Here is an 18,347-nt window from a genome sequence, read left to right on the forward strand (position 1 = left end):
ACATGAAATAAATTCATTAACAAGAAAAACCGGATTTTTAAGGACTCAATCAAAATTTAAGTTGCTAATTCTGAGCAGTGAGAATAAATGCTTACTGGAGAGAACCTGTAATATGCTAAGGAGATTAACTGTGCAGTAGAATTCTTATCAAGGCAGATGGAAATATGGACTTAGAAGAATTTGTGGAAAGAAGTAGAGCTGCAAATGGCAGGTAGCTCTTTCAGGAATTATACGCCTTAATCTTCAGGAAAGCTTTAACAATTTTTTGTTCAGATGATACTTTACTCCAAAAAGACTGAAACATATATATCCCGCGGTAGGTAACAAATGCTTGAGAGGTGGGAAGATAGTAGACATACTGCATGCTTGGAGGGTGGGGAAGGGGTGTACGTTTATTAACAGGTTCTGGGAATTAGTTTGGAGAGTTTTAAAGAAATGATTTTGCTTCGTTACATCAAAAAGAAAAGAAAAGAAGTAAACCAAGAGGATGAAGAGCTGCTTATTTATTTAGTTAAGGCTCCCAGAATAGCAATTTGCTAAAAACCGAAACAAAATGTATCTTCAAAATAGAAAAGGTTGCCAAGCTAGTAAATGTTTTATTGAAAAGTGCTCATTGTTTCTGCAAATGCACAGCTTAATGTGAGTTCTGTAACAGATAATCAGAAACATTTACTATGTTACACATGATTTTTTTAAAGAACCCAACTCAGAAATAAATATATATTTTTCCTGTGCAAACATTATTAATGGTTTGTTAGTTATTTAATGAAAGGGCAGATAAAGAGCCAACCAAAATTTCTGCTAGGTAGAAGTTTAGCAAAAGAACTGCAGACTCCCATGTATTTTAATCAGGCATTCCCCATGTATTTTAATCAGGCAAATAATCATAACATAAAGGATAATACTGCTTTATATCATAATCTGATGAGTTTATGTATGAAATATTATACTGTACTAGGGTTTTAGAAGAGTAAAGCAATATATTTTCAATATTTTAAATCAATCAAAAGGTAAATTTCAGCTCAAGTTGTATGATGAGATCATTTCATATTTTAAACACCGCTCAGTTATACAATCACAGCAATAGAAATAATAATAAAGGAAGCACAAATTATTTGTTTTGAAAAAATGAATTATCATAAATCCCTGTAAGGTATTTCCTTACAAACATCACACATCAGTTACCCAGTAACAGAGCATACATTTTCTTTCTTTTTATGCATACAACTTGCCTAAAACCCTTCTGGAAATCTTATAATAAAACATGGAATTTGCTTGTCTACATCGTTGCAGACTTGCTCAGCGCTGTTATAATAGGTAATATCTACAGCAATCTTCTCATCTTTGACTTGACACCATGACATTTCTTATTCCTGCTCACAGATCATGTCACTAAACTGTCAAACAGAATGAGTCTTCTTTAAATATCACTTAATACAAGATCTTTATGCACCAAAAGACAGCAATGAAAACCTGACGCACCAGGACAACTTGTCACCTAATTCACTCAAGTGATTTGGATGCTGCCATCACCTGTCAAACAACATGACAAATGTTTATCTTATTAAAATTCTATCACAGGATAGCAAATCAAGAGTCTGTACACTTATAAATTAGCCCACAGTTTTCTGCTCCACAATGGTACTTCAATACCAAACTGACAGCTTGTACTATCGTCAACTGGAAAAAGCATTGTTATGGTATCAGAATTGTAGTTACTGCTACATGCAATCTGGGACAGATGGCATAGATAGTTTTATGGGGTAGCTTACTTCTGTTGTGTCTTGAAGCAGTAGAATGTCCCAAATACTTATATTGTCTCAGGAGAACACTTTTTAATCTGGTTCCCTGGACCATTTTTTGCCTGTAAAACCACACAGAACATTTTTACTGTTTACACTAATCAGAAACTAAGACATAAGACAGTTGTTGAGGGTCTTTTTTCTAATTCAGTGCATCGTGGAGTGTCCCCCAATAAAGCCATATGTGTGGCATATTGCTTGAAAACGGTGTGGAAAATTTTTTTACTACTTCAGTTGGTAAACATTGGTCACATCTGCACTATACATTTAAAACACTCCTATACTACTTTAATTGACACCACTTCCCATGAAGAATCCTGGGAACTGTAGTCTGTTAAGGATGCTGACCTCATTGAGCTAAAATTCCCAGCATCCTTAACTACAGCTCCCAGGATTCTCCCTATCTGTTAAAGTGACATAAGAGTGCTTTAAATAAATGGTGCAGGTGTGACAGTTGCCCAAGGCAAAGAAAAGGTAAAAAAAAATGCCCAGTTTGTAAAAATCAGTTCCTTTTCTTGGGATTTTCCTTCCAGGTGCTTTTGTTTCCCCCTGAGGTGCTTTAGTTTACAGAAATAAAACTGTAAATGTTACGTGGCTAAAAACTGCAGACATTGTTCACTACCACATATATAGGTGACAATAAATTAGAAGAATTGCACCATATGTCTACTTCTGTGTAAATTCTGCAACTGAAAGTGCACCTAGTTCACCTCTGTTTTTTAATATGAAGTTAAATATTAGTGGTTTCATTTATTTATTTAAAACATTCACAGGCTGCCTTTTAATAATCACAAGAATAGAAAAACATATTATAACCAAAGTCCTCCATCCGTTAATAAAACCAGCAGTAATGAAAGCACACATTCAGCCCAGAAGTAAAATACAATTTGTAACTATAACTGCAAAATATCAGCAGCAAGAAAAAACATCAGATAATACAAATAGGAAGTACAGAACAGCTTTGAAGTGTGAGGAATCATGTTAGATCTTATGGAGCACAAGAGATCTCACCTGAAATCAATGGGAATCTCACCCCTAAGTCAGCACTGCTTCTCTGCCACTGACAGAGGTGGCAGAGCGGCTGGTGCAAGTGGCAGGTATGGTGGCACTGGCGGCAGCCACAGGGCAGTGTGGCACTTCTCGTTTCGCCTCAAACAGCAAAACAGGATGTGCCATCCCTCATAGTAAAGAAGTTAATTATTCTGCTAAGGTCCAAAAACCATCTTTGGCCAAGGGAGAAGACGACTGATCAATGCATACTCTACACTGTAAAGTATGGACACCAGACCTGAAATCCAAGCCAGCCAACCAGGCTTTACTTGAGGTTGCAGAGACTTTGGCTTGTCATAGATCTTTTAAAAAAGAGCTTCAGCACCTCTGAAACATCTTCCAACGTTTTGCTGAACTACTAGGACTTTGGGGCACTTGGTAGCAACAAACGCTGGCACATACTATGTTCAATGCATTTTGGAGTAAGAAACAAATTGCTTCTCAGAAAAGACTATGTGTGGTGTGTATGCACACACCCTTCAATAGCTTTCCAAATATGAGCATGACTAAAACCATGAAGCACCAACAACTAGTATGGGGGCACGAGCAGATTAGACTTGAGTACATGTAAATACATTTGGTGAAACTGGGTTCCTCGCATGACGGCCCAGCGCCAGACCCAGGGGCAAGAAAGGAGGAAAGGCGGCAGCAGCACCACTGTGCCTCTGCTGGGCTCCAGCGCATGAACAAGCTGCAGAGGCAGCTTCCCTGCATGGTGGCAACACTTGCCCTGCCCCAGGCACCCGCAGCCTACACTATGCTGCTGCAGTGTGGATTTGTCCCCTCTTTGTACTCTATTGAGTAAGTGAATATTGTTCCTACTTCAGTAAAGGAGGTCTAGGGACCAGCAGAGTTTTCCTACATTGCAGAGGGTGAGAGGCATTCTATAGCCATGGCTAAGCACTCTACACACCCTTTCTCTTTTTCTTGGGGTGTTATGCTACGGATTTATTATTCGCTTGACTAAATAAAAAACAAACCTTGTAATGCAGCTCTGCTTTGAGATCTGGAATTGTCTGAAACAGTGGAAATACAAAAGGACAGAATGCTGTTGATCACTGTCAAACTCATCTCTGCAGCCAGAAGTGATGGGCAGTTAGCGCAATAAAAATCAGAGATCAAACTAATAGGAAAGGAAGGGCAAAAAAGAAGCCGAGAATGCTCCAAGAGAATGCTCCCTTAAGATAAATGGCATCTGGCCTATATAAGCAGTACACTGCATCTGCCCCTGCCTCAAAGCTCAGAAGACTGCGCGGAGCGTATGCTAATATCCCAGGGAGACACAGTCATTGCCAAGTTCTATCTGCAGCAAACTCTGCCAGTGAGGTTCCTTGGAGGGTCTTCCATCCACAGACTCACCCAGGACTCCTGCCTTGGTTCATTTGAAAGCTTTATTTAAATGAATGTAGAACACACAGTTCTTTTAAAGACACAAGGGTATTATTTAATAAAACAGCGAGCACTGCTGCTACCTACGATGTGTTGCAAAATAACTGAAGGGCTTTAAACTCTCACTGTCACATGCAACAGATGATTGTATAGCCAACCTTTTAACCATCCTGCAAGCAAGCTAACATTCAACCCCAGTTTACAGCAAGGGTGCCAAACATAAAGCAGATAAGTTTCCAAACACAATAGGAGGAAATTCTTTATCAAAAGAAATGTTTAATGTGTCTTGGCAAACACTGCTTGGGGAATCTTTTCTATTACACCCCTTAGCAAACTTAGGTGAGCTGTTGTAGAATAATGATCCCAAGCCATTCTTATCAAGCAGTATTAAGCCCTTTCTTCAATAAAGAGCTTCCTAGAAAATGTCTAGTCAACCTGATGTGATGTGGGATTGACAGTGAAGTGGGATTGAGGATTGGAGTAATCATTCTGTGATATTATGGCAGTGGACAAAGCTGTATTCTAACTTTTGAATTAATTTTTTTTAGGAAATGTGCTGAGAACCATATCTACTGTAAAGCCATCTTTTTTTTAATCTTGGATTTTTCTATGATTGCTATGGATCCTATTTGTGTGCCATCAAACCTAAAGCTCAGAGCAGTAGACCCTGCACAAGTCATTGATACAACCTGGGATGCCTTACCGTGCAGTCCTGGTTAGGCACTGTGACCCATAATTGAAAGCACGGGTAACACTCCAGAAAAGTACAAGTACCCCAGGAAAGTCAGCTGTGTTGAATCCAACAAATCCAACAAAGATTATCAGGGAACTGAAGCATCTTCCCTATGTGAGAAGGGTGCAGAGTTTATAGGGGAGGGCACTGTGGAGGATTATAAAACGTTTCAACTTTCAAATGACATGGAGAAACGTAAATAGAGGTTTTTCTCCCACTCTAGTCAAAATAAAACTTGGGTTCATGACATCTAGTGAAACTGGAGATTCGGGACAGATGAAAGGAAGTACTTCAGTACTGCAGAAATTTATTTACAGACTCTCCTTCCTTGGAGGTTTTTAAGCAGAGGTTGGGTGGCATCTGTCATGGATGCTTTGGTTGAGTTTCCTGCATTGCAAGAGGTTGGACCAGATGATCCTCGGGTCCCTTCCAACTCTACAATTTTATGATTCTATAAGATATGATGAAGGCTACTAACTTAGGTGGCTTTAAAGGGGGATTTGACAAATTCATGATGGCTATCCGTGGCTATGAGTTGTAATGGCTATATGCTACTTTCAGGATCAGAAATGAGCAAAACTACACTGAATGCCAGCTACTGGGGAACAACAGCAGGGGATGGGTACAGCTTTCATGTGCTGTATCTGTTTGGCTACTGTGGGAAAGGGGACTAGATTAGCTTTTTGTTTGATTTTCCAGGGCTCTTCTTCTCATTTTATGCTCTTGTGAGATACAAAAAATCATAAATTCTGGTATAGAGGCTCTTAAGTGGGACCACCTGAGCAGAGCTCCAATTTTAAAGATTTCCAGAAGTCTGCTGTTTTCCTCCTTTTGCAAAGGTAGATTAGCGGACAAGGACTTATGCTAATATTGCGGGAGCCAGCAATGCTGACACATTATTTGGCAGTGTTTTCTATTATTCAGAGTGTAGAATGTTGCGGAAATAATAAATTAACTGCCAAGTCAAATGTAAATTTGCTACATGATTGCCAATCAATATGTAGGAACAGAAAGTCCATTTAAAAATGGATTGCAATTGGCCTTGCTTGGGTAAGGAGATTAATCATCAGAGGATGTCTGAGGGCATATGCTATAAATTTAAAAGAAGACTGATGCATTAACGGGGGTGGGGGTGGGAGGGAGCAGTGACATAAATGATGAATTCTGGTTATTATGGGAAAGACTAGTTTTTCATTCAAAAGAAAACAGATTTATGAGGGATTAATGTGGGAGAGGTGGGTAGGAATCAAATATTTTTGTCTTGATTAAGCAACCTTGATGAATGCATGGCATAGTTTCATCATATTACACAGGCAGAAAACTCCTATCCCTGTTGGGCCGGATAAGATAAATCCCCTTGGCCATCAAAAAACAGTAAGCTGGTGCAGTGAATTCAAACACACATTGCAGTACCACTGCACTGGTCATAAACCACCATTTGCAAAAAAAACCCCCACTAGATTGGCAGCACTATGAAGAGGAGAGGAATGTTTGGAGTTTGGGCAGGGCAGGGAGGAGCTGGCATCCTATGTTCACTCAGGGGTCCGACGTTCCTGCCCCTCTGATGCCAGTGTAACATCAGGCCAGTGAGAGGCAGTGTGGGTAACAACACACCCACTGACTCACTGAATCTTCACCTCCATGCACTTGTTTGAGCATAAGATTCCAACAAGCAGCACAGCACCTAGACTAGAGTATATAAATTGCTGCAGCAAAAGAACATACCGTAGTTTACTTATATAGATGTGTGACATGGGGCTGTATTGCAGTGCTCCCATGTCTACAGATGCCAAGCATACGAAAGCACAAGCAGGAACTTTGCTGATGGGAAAACATGTGTTAAATTTATAAGCTACACCTTCAGCATCCGAGTGCGCCAGGACAGATAAGATTTAAAGCAAAAATGCCACAACTTACCGTATTTTTCGCTCTATAGGACGCACTTTTTCCCCTCCAAAAATGAAGGGGAAATGTGTGTGCGTCCTATAGGGCGAATGCAGGCTTTCGCTGAAGCCTGCAGAGTGAGAGGGGAGACCCCGCCGCCAGCCCCGCAAGCTCCGGGGACAGCTGGGAGGCGCAGCGCGTCTCCCCGCTGTCCCCGGACCTGGTCTGAGGGCGGGCGGCAGGGAGAAGAGCGCTTCTCCCCTCTGCCTGCCCCGCAAGCTCCGGGGACAGCTGGGAGGCGCAGTGCGTCTCCCCGCTGTCCCCGGACCTGGTCTGAGGGCGGGCGGCAGGGAGAAGAGCGCTTCTCCCCGCTGCCTGCCCCGCAAGCTCCGGGGACAGCTGGGAGGTGCAGCGCGTCTCCCCGCTGTCCCCGGACCTGGTCTGAGGGCGGGCGGCAGGGAGAAGAGCGCTTCTCCCCGCTGCCTGCCCCGCAAGCTCCGGGGACAGTGGGGAGGCGCAGCGCGTCTCCCCGCTGTCCCCGGACCTGGTCTGAAGGCGGGTGGCAGGGAGAAGAGCGCTTCTCCCCGCTGCCTGCCTCGCAAGCTCCGGGGACAGCGGGGAGGCGCAGCGCGTCTTCCCGCTGTCCCCGGACCTGATCTCAAGGCGGGCTGCGGGGAGAAGAGCGCTTCTCCCCGCTGCCTGCCCTGCAAGCTCCGGGGACAGCTGGGAGGCGCAGCGCGTCTTCCCGCTGTCCCCGGACCTGGTCTGAAGGCGGGCTGCGGGGAGAAGAGCGCTTCTCCCTGCTGCCGGCACCACAAGCGCCTGGGGGGGAAATAATTTTTTTCCCCTTTATTTCCCCCCCAAAAAACTTGATGCGTCCTATGGGCCGGTGCGTCCTATGGAGCGAAAAATACGGTAATAATGTTTTTCTAACAACCTAAAACAGGTGGTGGCTTTAAAAGTATGGAGTGTCTGGAAGGCCTGTCAAGAAAGACACCAGGTGAGCATCCCTGGGGAGGACATTCCAAAAGGTACGGTGCCACCACCAAAAAGGCTCACCATTCGCTGTACCTCAAAAAGCAGGAGCAACCAGAATAAAGTCTCAGGTGAAGATCTCAGTGACTGAGCAGACTAACATGGGGAAAGACGATGCAACTCTTTGTGAAAAAGCACAACAATCCCAATAGCTAGGAGAACAAAATAAAACAAGGGCTGTTCTTAAGGAGCTCGGCCTTACTGTTGTTTTTTTTATCCCTTATAACATCTTGATTTCAGTTATCCTCATTTTACCTGGGAAAAGGACAGCCAAGACAAGAGTGCTCTAGTTTGCATTTGCTGACCTTGATTTATATTGGGACACTCTTGTTAGGTATGCATACCGTGGTGCATGATTACTCTGGACATGCAAATACCTTCTTCACTTTTTGATTTTAAACCCAGTCAAACTGTCCAACAGCACAGCCTAAGTTCAATTCTCTGACAGCCAGTTGCAACTATTGCAGGTCAAGCCATTTGTGGTCATTAGCATATCTTAAAAGATAGGAACCCTCTGCTGGATATATGCTCAGTAACTCAGCCTCCTTATTCACTCTACAAGTTTGCATCCAGAATCCCCTCTAGGTATGATCTGCCCTATAACAAGGTATGTGGACTGTTTGAGGACTCCACCAACAGCCCTCTTCCCTTGCTGCTACTGAGACTGCAAGGGCAAGATGCCCACAGACAGGTAAACAAGGGAAAGGGTAGACCATTCTGAAAGTATGATTGTCACATCTTCTCCATCCCACCCAACAGAACCCCCCTAATGTGTTCACTCCAACACCCATAGCAACACTCTTCCCTTCTCCCTGGAATACAAGTGAACTGTTTCAGGAACTTGCTTTTACTCAACAGGTTGTAGCAGTGCATCCTATAAGAAGGGAGGCTGTGCTATAGCATACTATGCTGTTAACATTCAGGAGGGCCCAAACTCCCAAATAAAATGCATGCTTCCACCATAGACTTGCAAAGGCTATGTGGACCCACTGTCAGTCCCTTTTGTGGAAGTCAACATCAAACACCCTACTCTTGTCTATTGATAGTGCTGCCAAAGACTTGTGACTCATCCTTCCAAGCGGATCAGAGCCAACGGATATGACAAGAGAACAAAGCTTAGACGGTACTGCAGTGCTATTCCTAACTTTGGACGAGTATTGCCTTCATGTTAGCATTGTCTCCCCAAACTGGCAAGCCTCTCAAATGTAGACAAATAGAGACTATCAGGTCCATGCACCTATTATGAGAGCAAAGAGTTGGACATGTGAACAGGCAAAACATTCAAAAAGAGCATCCTTTCTCTCAATCACTCATTTGACAAGCACCTAATTGTGTGTAGTATTTGTTGCAGCTGCTGCCCATTATTCACCACTATTTCTATGTTTCTCTTGTCTCTCCACATCTAACCAGGCATCTCTCAGGGAGAGAAGAGGCTACCTGCCATCTTCACTGCCAGTGCCCCAGTGCCATACACACCACAAGGGTAGTCGACAGCAGTAGCTAGACATTTATCTGGCTAAGGCAGACCATCTCTGATTAGCTCTCCCACTGCTGTGTCTCAGGTGTGTCACCCCAGCACTTTTTCTTGGGAGCCCCTAGCTAGGATCAAACTTGCAGGTTAAGCCTGCAATTCATAAGAACATAAGAAGAGTCCTGCTGGATGAGGCCAAAGTCACATGTAGTCCAGCATCCTGTTCTCACTGTGGCTAACTGGATGCCTATGCAAAGCCCACAAGCAGGACTGAGTGCAACAGTGCTATCCCAACATACAGTTTTACTCTAGTACATCTCCACAAAGAGACCGCTCAGTACTGGCCTCTTTAGCTGGAAGTCCAGGTCTCTACTACCCATAGGACTGGATGAAGGAAAAATTATGTGCTCCAAGCTAGTCCCTGGGAGACTAACGGTCACAGCATTTGTCCCTCTTCTGCCTGCAACTGCACCTATGTAATTAGGGTGTAGCTGTGTGCTGTGGACAAGCTAAGTTCTAGCTTCCTCCCTGCCCCCCCCCATCCAAAATGATTGTTACCAACAGCAACACCATACTCAGCTCAAAGCTAGGGATTGCCTTGCAGAGGCCACGTTTATATTGCACTGCTCTTTCCATCTCCTTTATCACCTAAATAAAGTGTTGTCTCCTGTGATCTTGCAGTTGTAGTGTGCATTCTACAATGTCCTTGAGTTTCCCTTTCCAAAAGCTGGTTCTTTTCACACAGAAACATGCATATATGTTGTATAGTACAGTGTTCTAAAACACGGGTTCCCAAACTGTGGTCTATGGACCACCAGGGGTCTGCTACCTTCATTCAGGTGGCCCATGGCATGTCTACATTAAATATTTACATAGATTGTGTGTTTTTTTGTATTTTTATTGCTCATTTTATTTCCTACGCTGCATTTTATTGTACAGTATTACAATTGGGATTCTATGGAATGCAATGCAAGAAATAAAAGCAGCAATAACAATACAATTAAAAACCCCACAGCACCTGGTCCAGTACATTACAACTCCTACAACAGGCAAAACAATATTTAAGCGATCCACCAAGACTGCCAGCAATTTGCAAGTAGTTTGCAGGGGGTAGGGAGGAGTCTAGGAACTGATGTTCTAAACATTGTGTGAACTCCTTGATATTGCAGTGGGATTCAAGCTCTTTTTGTCACCTTTCACGTCTCCTACGCACTGGACTACAGATGCTTTCTGGTCTCTTTTAAAGGGAGTAAAGGTAAAGGGACCCCTGACCATTAGGTCCAGTTGTGGCTGACTCTGGGGTTGCGACGCTCATCTCACTTTATTGGCCAAGAGAGCCAGAGTACAGCTTCTGGGTCATGTGGTCAGCATGACTAAGCCGCTTCTGGTGAACCAGAGCAGCACACGGAAACACCTTTTACCTTCCCGCCGGAGAGGTACCTATTTATCTACTTGCACTTTGACGTGCTTTCGAACTGCTAGGTTGGCAGGAGCAGGGACCAAGCAATGGGAGCTCACGCCGTCGTGCAGATTCAAACCGCCAACCTTCTGATCAGCAAGTCCTAGGCCTGATCAGCAAGTCCTAGGTTTAACCCACAGCGCCACCCGCATCCCTCCCAAAGAGAGTACTTGGGCATTATTATACAGCACATTTGCCATCACCCTATATGGACTGATGCCTCCCATACACAGGTCGTGTGGTAGTTGGTATTTTAGCTTTCTTCTTCTAGTGAAATTTTTGTGCTTTCTGTTTTGCAGCTAGAGGAGCACATAACAGGATTGTGACTATGTTAGGCTGCCACAAGCAGTAGCAAAGCAGCCACTTGGAATAGCATGGTCCTGCATAATAAGTGGCACAGTCATTTGTAATGATGGGCAGATGTTACTAGATACTTATTAAATAATTAACTTCCTAAATTTCAAGCAATGGATCTAAACTCCCTGTTGGACACACAAAACAAATTGTGAACCTCTCTGCCTTCGACATGAAGTCTTCCAGTCCTCATAACCAGAGCCACCTGGAAGAGCACAAATTTGCAAACAAAAACTCCTATCTATACCATCATCATTTCCAAGGGAGTGCCCCAGAAGATAACTCCCATGTACAGTGGTGCCCCGCAAGACGAATGCCTCGCAAGACGGAAAACTCGCTAGACGAAAGAGTTTTCCGTTTTGGAGGTGCTTCGCAAAACGAATTTCCTATGGGCTTGCTTCGCAAGACGAAAATGTCTTGCGAGTTCCTGCGGGGTTTTTTTCCTCCCCCCCCCTTTTTCTAAGCCGCTAAACTGCTTATCCGATAAGCTGATAAGCTGCTAAAAGCCGCTAAAAGCGCTAATAGCGCTAATCCGTCAATGGGCTTGCTTCGCAAGACGAAAAAACCGCTAGACGAAGAGACTCGCAGAACGGATTCTTTTTGTCTTGCGAGGCACCACTGTACAAAAATTTTAATATGGCACAATTTAAAAAACCATCTAATCAGTGGGGACTGTCATTCAACATATCGCCAACTTTTACAAGAGAGTTTCAACACATATTCCTACCGCCATTTCCCAATTCTGCAGGCTATGTTTGTGCCCTTGCTATCTTGATTATTAAAAATGTACATTATGGAATCCAATTTGAACCATCTGCCTGATGAGTGGCTCCTGCTTATAAAAGCTCATGGCTTTTGCAAGGTATCTGTTGGTTTTCAATACTTGCACTTTCAATGTACCATGTATAATCCTTGTTCAGCAATGCAACAAACTTCCAAGGTAAGTCCATATTTCGACTGCATAAATGAAGGACAGAGAGACACTGACATATTCAACAACAGTCAGTAACTCCTTAGCTCAGCAGAGCTTCAAACTCAGGTCAATCAGGTTTGACTCCAGCATCTCATTTAGTAGGCCACACTGGCCTAGTTCGCACATGATGGTAAAGCTAACTATAGCTTACTGGGACTGTGCAAAAAAGATGGCTCCCTAGAGGCGCTTGCACCTCCTAAGCAAAGTTTTGGCGCCCTGTGCAAGGCCAAAATTTGACTCCCATCACCCCAGCCCTCGCAGTGGCTTCCCAAAGCTGGATAAGGGAGGCACTGGGCTTTGGGAAGGAGGTGGGAGGGTTCTAACAGGGTCCTAGAGCCCTCCTGTCTCCTTCCCAAATCTGGGCAAGCACTAACTAGGCTTTGGGAAGAAGGTGGGAGGACTCTAGGACCCTGTCAGAGCCCTCACACCTCCTTCCCAAATGAAGCTCTTACTAGGCTTTGGGGAGGAGGCAGGAAGGCACCCCCTGAAGCTCATGATGTCAACCATGCAAGTAGCTGTGCTCACCCTGCTCTTCAAAAGGAGAGCACAGGCAGTTGGATCAACATTTTAGCCAAGCCTAGACATTTATCATTTGACGCTGCCATGCATTACCTAGTTGTAACCTGCAGACCTATGTTGGAAGGCTTTACTGAATTAATAAAACTTTCAGAATCTCCAGCCATGGTTTTGGTTTGGGTTCTGAGCCTGAGGGGGAGAGTCAGGACAGGAGATTTTATTCCTGATCTACCATGAGCAACTGGGACTAGAGGGGATTTTATTTAGATAGATAGATAGATAGATAGATAGATAGATAGATAGATAGATAATGATATACACCTCAAGTTCATATTACTTAAATCTAGCAACCATTTCACTAGATCAAAGTGAGCTGTGTGTTCTATAAAGTTGAGAAAACCTACATGAATTCTGATAAAGCAAGCAGGAAAGTTTCCTAAATAAATTCTGTAAATAGTAATCTTACCTAACAATATTTTAATTCATTAGATGTGGCATTAAAAGCCTCAGATCTTTTTGACAAATGCAAGATAATTCCACATGGGGAAACATCATTTTCTCTACTTGTTTGCACTTGGGAGGGTGTTGATAATTTATTTTTATTAGCAAGAAACTCAACGGTCTAGTCATAAATCTGTCACTTTAACACTGATTGTAAGTTGTTTACTTCCCTCTGCAAAATACTATTATACGTATGACACCATTATGTGCAGAAAGCCACTTTACAGTCTATAAATTGGGTGTTTACAGATTGACATTCCATGCTGAGAAGCTGCTGCAGCTGTTCTTGGACATTTGTTGAGAGGGTGATGGACGGCAATATATCCACAGCATTTTTTCTGCAAGGAAAGTTTTATTCCTGCTTTTCACCATGAATTCCTTGTAAACAAGCTGTACCACTTTTGCTAACTGATAATAATAGACATAAACCACCACAGTGCAAAACATATACTTAATTTTAAGGAAAAGCCAACCTTGGTCCAGCCACAAACAAACACCAGTACAAAATAAAGGAATTAAATGCTATGGCCCTACATAGCCCACACATTAAGTGAGAACCTCTTTCTCTATCATGATTTCTATGCTCAATTGTGAATGCCTCTTACGCATACTATATGCATATCATGGGGTGTGAGGGAATAGGCATAAAAGTAGAACCTCAGTCCCTCCTGAGGTTCACCAAAGCTTGAGTTCAAGCATTTTCCTGTGAAAAAGGAAGATCTAATATGGGAAAGAAGGGTTCGTTTCAGATATATTGTTAATATTTTGCTTGTTATTCCTTCAAAGCTACTGAAGCTGATAAATCCACGTACAAAAGAAATTCAATTTTACTTTATATATTTTTCCCCATTAAGTTTTTCAAGTAGGAAGTTTTCCTGTTAGTACAGGGAAATTATCTTGAAAAATAAAGTGCTTAATCTAAAGATAGAGGAAAGAATGGACACTGAACTATTTGAACAAGCATGAGTAATAAAGATAAAAAAGTCTTCCTGCCAACGCCTCTCTCTTAAGCCCATTTGTACTTTTCTCCAAGGAAAATTATAAATACTTTGATTACCTTTTTAAAGCTCTTTCCTCCCCTTAAACCGAAACTTAAATATTTATAGTTTAATTAAAATAAAAATTCCTGCAGGCTCGGAAAATAATTATTAGGAGCATTGCTGAACACAGAATGTGTATAGCAATTCTTGGAAGGCACTCTCGATGTTACATCACTGCCATCTACAGTTCAGAGCTGTTTTATCCATGAGCCACTGCAATGATGACAGGGTTTTTGATTTATGGACATTCCTTTAGTTTTAAGAAACTGGTAATTTGAGGGATTGCCCTAAGGTCACATGATCCAAACACTTCCAAAGGAATATAAGTTGCTGCACATGCTTGTCTCAGACGCTCCAAAGAATAAAGTCGTTTCAAGTCATTCCTCATGCCTCTTGTTTGCCTGTGGACCCAGAATCATTGCATGGTGTCAGAAGTGCAGAGTGAGGAATCAGCTGAATTATACTGGAAGCAGTTTTCTGGATGTACAGTTAGATAGAGAAGATAGTCAGAATCTGTGGAGCCAGTGAAAGCAATAAGGCCTCCTGCTGAATTCTGATAAACATGGGTATGCTGAATACACCATAGGAAGAGAAACCTGGTAAGATCAAATTATCCATTTATTTTATTTTATTTTTACATGATGTGGGAGAGGCCATTTATAATAACTGGGGATGCTGAAGGTGAGAAAACTAAAATGTGGCATTTGTTCCTTATTGTACCCAAGAATGTGACATCCATCCTAGGTCTAGCAGCCTGTGAAATATTGCTGTGTATGAGTACTGGCCACTTACCAAGGAATACCAGGATCTGTTTGTAGGGCTAGACTGACAGACAGATAATACTAGCTTTAAGCTCTATGAATCTCTTGGAATCTCTCTCCTGTTTTCTGGCTTAAATGCTGGAAGGTCACAGGCTGTCTCATCAAAGTAATGTTTTGTTTCCGGAGAAAGATTCACAAAGTAAAGAGAACTCTCTGCCAGCTTCACCGGGATCAGTCATGTTAAGTGAACTTCATGCCTCGTGGTGCCCATCTCTGCCACTTTGGATTCAGGGATCTGAACCTGACTCCATTTTGATCAGCTGATGACAATGGAAGCCATCAGAATGGCACTCACTTGGTTAATGGAAGCCCTCAGAATGGCTCTCACCTATCTCTTTAGGTCCTGCTTAGGTCCTCTGAACTACTCTGATGGGAAGCCATGATAGTTAATTTGCCCATAACTGATTATTTACTACAGTTTAATGACAACAGTCATACCAAGATGATGAAGAGAATCCAGAAGCAGAAACAAAATAGAAATAAAAATCATTTGACAAGGCAGTCCGTGATGTTCCAGAATTTAAATCAAGGGACAGGGTATGCATGAGGAATTTTTCTTATACAATGGTACCTTGGTTCCTGAACGGCTTAGCTGTTGAACAAATTGGCTCCCGAACGCCGCAAACCCAGAAGTGATGTTCCGGATTGTGAACATTTTTGGGAAGCCGAAAGTCCGACATGGCTTCCATGGCTTCCGATTGGCAGCAGGAAGCTCCTGCCGCCAATCGGAAGCTGCGCCTTGGTTTTCTAATGGTTTTGGGAGTCAAACAGACTCCCGGAACAGATTAAGTTCGAGAACCAAGGTACCACTGTACCTGAGACCAGAATGGGACAGTTGTAGAACAGCCATATCCAGAGTCTTATGGAATACAGACAGCCAGGCAGTGCTGGATTAAACCCTGTGGAGGCCCCTAGGCAGTTGAAATCTTGCTCTCTCTCCCCCCACCCCCACCCCCCGTCCTTGTGCATACACTCTATTGGAATAACATTGAACTAAGAAAACTTGGTTGTAATTTTCTTTCAAGATCAAATCAGTATTATTTTGATCTGTTGACCCCTAAAAGGCATGAGGCCCAGAGGCCGGTACCTCCTCTGCCAATCTGGCAATCTGGCACCGCAGCCAGGGTCAATTTATTGTCCCATAACCATTGTAACATATAAGCCATTCCAGGATATTCCTCAGATGTATCCGAAAGTACTGATTCCAGCTTCTATCAGATGATGCTATCAAGAATTTGACAGCAGGGCTCATAGCGACCCATGATGAACACTGAAGCATTCTACTAGGAAGATAAAAATTCTAGAACTTGTAAATAAGTATGAATTAGCAAAGTGTAATTAACTGGTAAAGATAACTTATTTTCTGTGGATAATGCATTTTAATCAGTAATTTCAATCCATATGTTTCAAAATTGTCATTTATTTACTTATTGTCTAATAATTAAGGGGAAGATGTGATAATAGAGCCTATAAATGAGAGAAGTCTTTTAGTATTAAGAAGTTGGTAATTTGGTGACTTGTCCTAAGGTCACATGATCCAGGCTGTTCCAAAGGCCTAGAAGTTGCTTCACAAGTTTGTCGCAGATTTATGTTAGAGACTCTGATAAAGTTGTTTTCAAGCCATTCCTTATTCCTCTAGCTTGTCTGTGGACCCAGAATCATTACCGCCACTGTGAGCTTACCTCGCTTTTCAAGCTTAAATGTCACACATGCCAGTCACTGCTAATTTCAATGGAAAAAAAAGTTTTCTCTGGGGGTTTCAGGGTCAAGGGCTAAACAATGTGTTTACAAGGTATTTTGGAAGACTGTGTTTCATGAAATATAGCTTTGTCGAGATCAGGAATGGCTTGTAGACTCTGACGGTGCTGCATAGAGGCAGGAACCCTTCTCTGTGCAAATGATACCCTCTGTAGTTAATGAAATGTCTGTACTGGAGATAACAATGGTTAGAGTCAACTATGATTAGGACTAAAACATTATCTGAAACGGGTTTGCAAATCACAGTTTTGGGCAAATCTGATAAGTTGTAACCATAGCTGGCCTCCAACAAAGATCTACTATGTCCCCAATGTGAGGATTTGGGGCGCAGTCCTTCAATGGCTGCGCTCATTCCTCTCTGGTCAGGGACAGAGGGTGGCACGGGGGGGGGGGGTCGTCATGCTACTCCTTGGAGTGTGGAGTACCTCAGGGCGTAATTCTCTCCCTGATGCTTTTTAACATCTATATGTGCCCCCTCCCCCAGCTCGTCCGGAATTTTGGTTTGGACTGTCATCAGTATGCTGATGACACCCAGCTTTATCTGTTGATGGACAGCCACCCTGACTCGGCCTCAGACACACTGTTCAGATGTTTGGAAGCAGTGGCTGGATGGCTACGTGAGAGCCGATTGAAGTTAAATCCTTCAAAGACAGAGGTCCTTTGGCTGGGTTGAGACAATATGGGGTTGGGGGGCCAACTCCCATCCCTTGTGGGGGCGCAACTAGTGCCAGCGCCTTCTGGGTGTAATATTTGATGCCTCCCTTTCTATGGAGGCGCAGGTTAAAGCTATAAAAAGGCGGCATTTTTTTCATCTCCACCAAGCTAAGCAGTTGGTCCCTTACCTCTCTCGCCCTGACCTCGCCACTGTGATCCTGCAACTACCGTATTTTTCGCCCTATAGGACGCACTTTTTCCCCTCCAAAAATGAAGGGGAAATGTGGGTGTGTCCTATCGGGCGAATACAGGCTTCAGGAAGCTCTGCGCAACCCTCCAGAGCCCGGCGTGAAGCCGTGCCGGCCTCCGGAGGGTCGCGCAGAGCTGCCTGCCCTCCCGGGGTCCGCGCAGCTCCACGCTGGCCTCTGGAAGGTCGCACAGAGCTGCCTGCCCTACCGGGCTCCGTTCTGGGGGCTGGGGGAGGGGGAAGCTCAGGCTTCCCCCTCCCCCAGCCGCGCAAGCTGCCAGAGCGGTGCCAAAGCTGCGCGCAGCTTCTGCATCGCTCTGGGACCCGTTCTGGGGGAGGGGGAAGCTCGGGCTTCCCCCTCCCTCAGCCCCGCAAGCTGCCAGAGCGATGCCGTAATTGCGCGCAGCTTCTGCATCGCTCTGGGACACGTTCTGGGGGAGGGGGAAGCTCGGGCTTCCCCCTCCCTCAGCCCCGCAAGCTGCCAGAGCGATGCCGTAATTGCGCGCAGCTTCTGCATCGCTCTGGGACCCGTTCTGGGGGAGGGGGAAGCTCGGGCTTCCCCCTCCCCCAGCCCCGCAAGCTCCCAGAGCTGCCTGTTCTGGGGGCTGGGGTCGGCGGAAGCTCGGGCTTCCCTCGCCCCAGCCCTGCGCCTGGGGGGTG

At 43.9% G+C, this 18,347-nt stretch overlaps 1 protein-coding gene across 4 annotated transcripts in view; it reads right to left on the reverse strand.

The window, feature by feature from the left end:
- Positions 1–18,347, reverse strand: part of NEK11 (NIMA related kinase 11) — a 78,941-nt gene that overhangs the window by 46,468 nt on the left and 14,126 nt on the right. The window lies entirely within an intron of this gene.

This window comes from Podarcis filfolensis, assembly GCF_964270895.1.
Source record: "Podarcis filfolensis genome assembly, chromosome: 12".
NCBI classification, from domain to species: Eukaryota; Metazoa; Chordata; class Lepidosauria; order Squamata; family Lacertidae; genus Podarcis; species Podarcis filfolensis.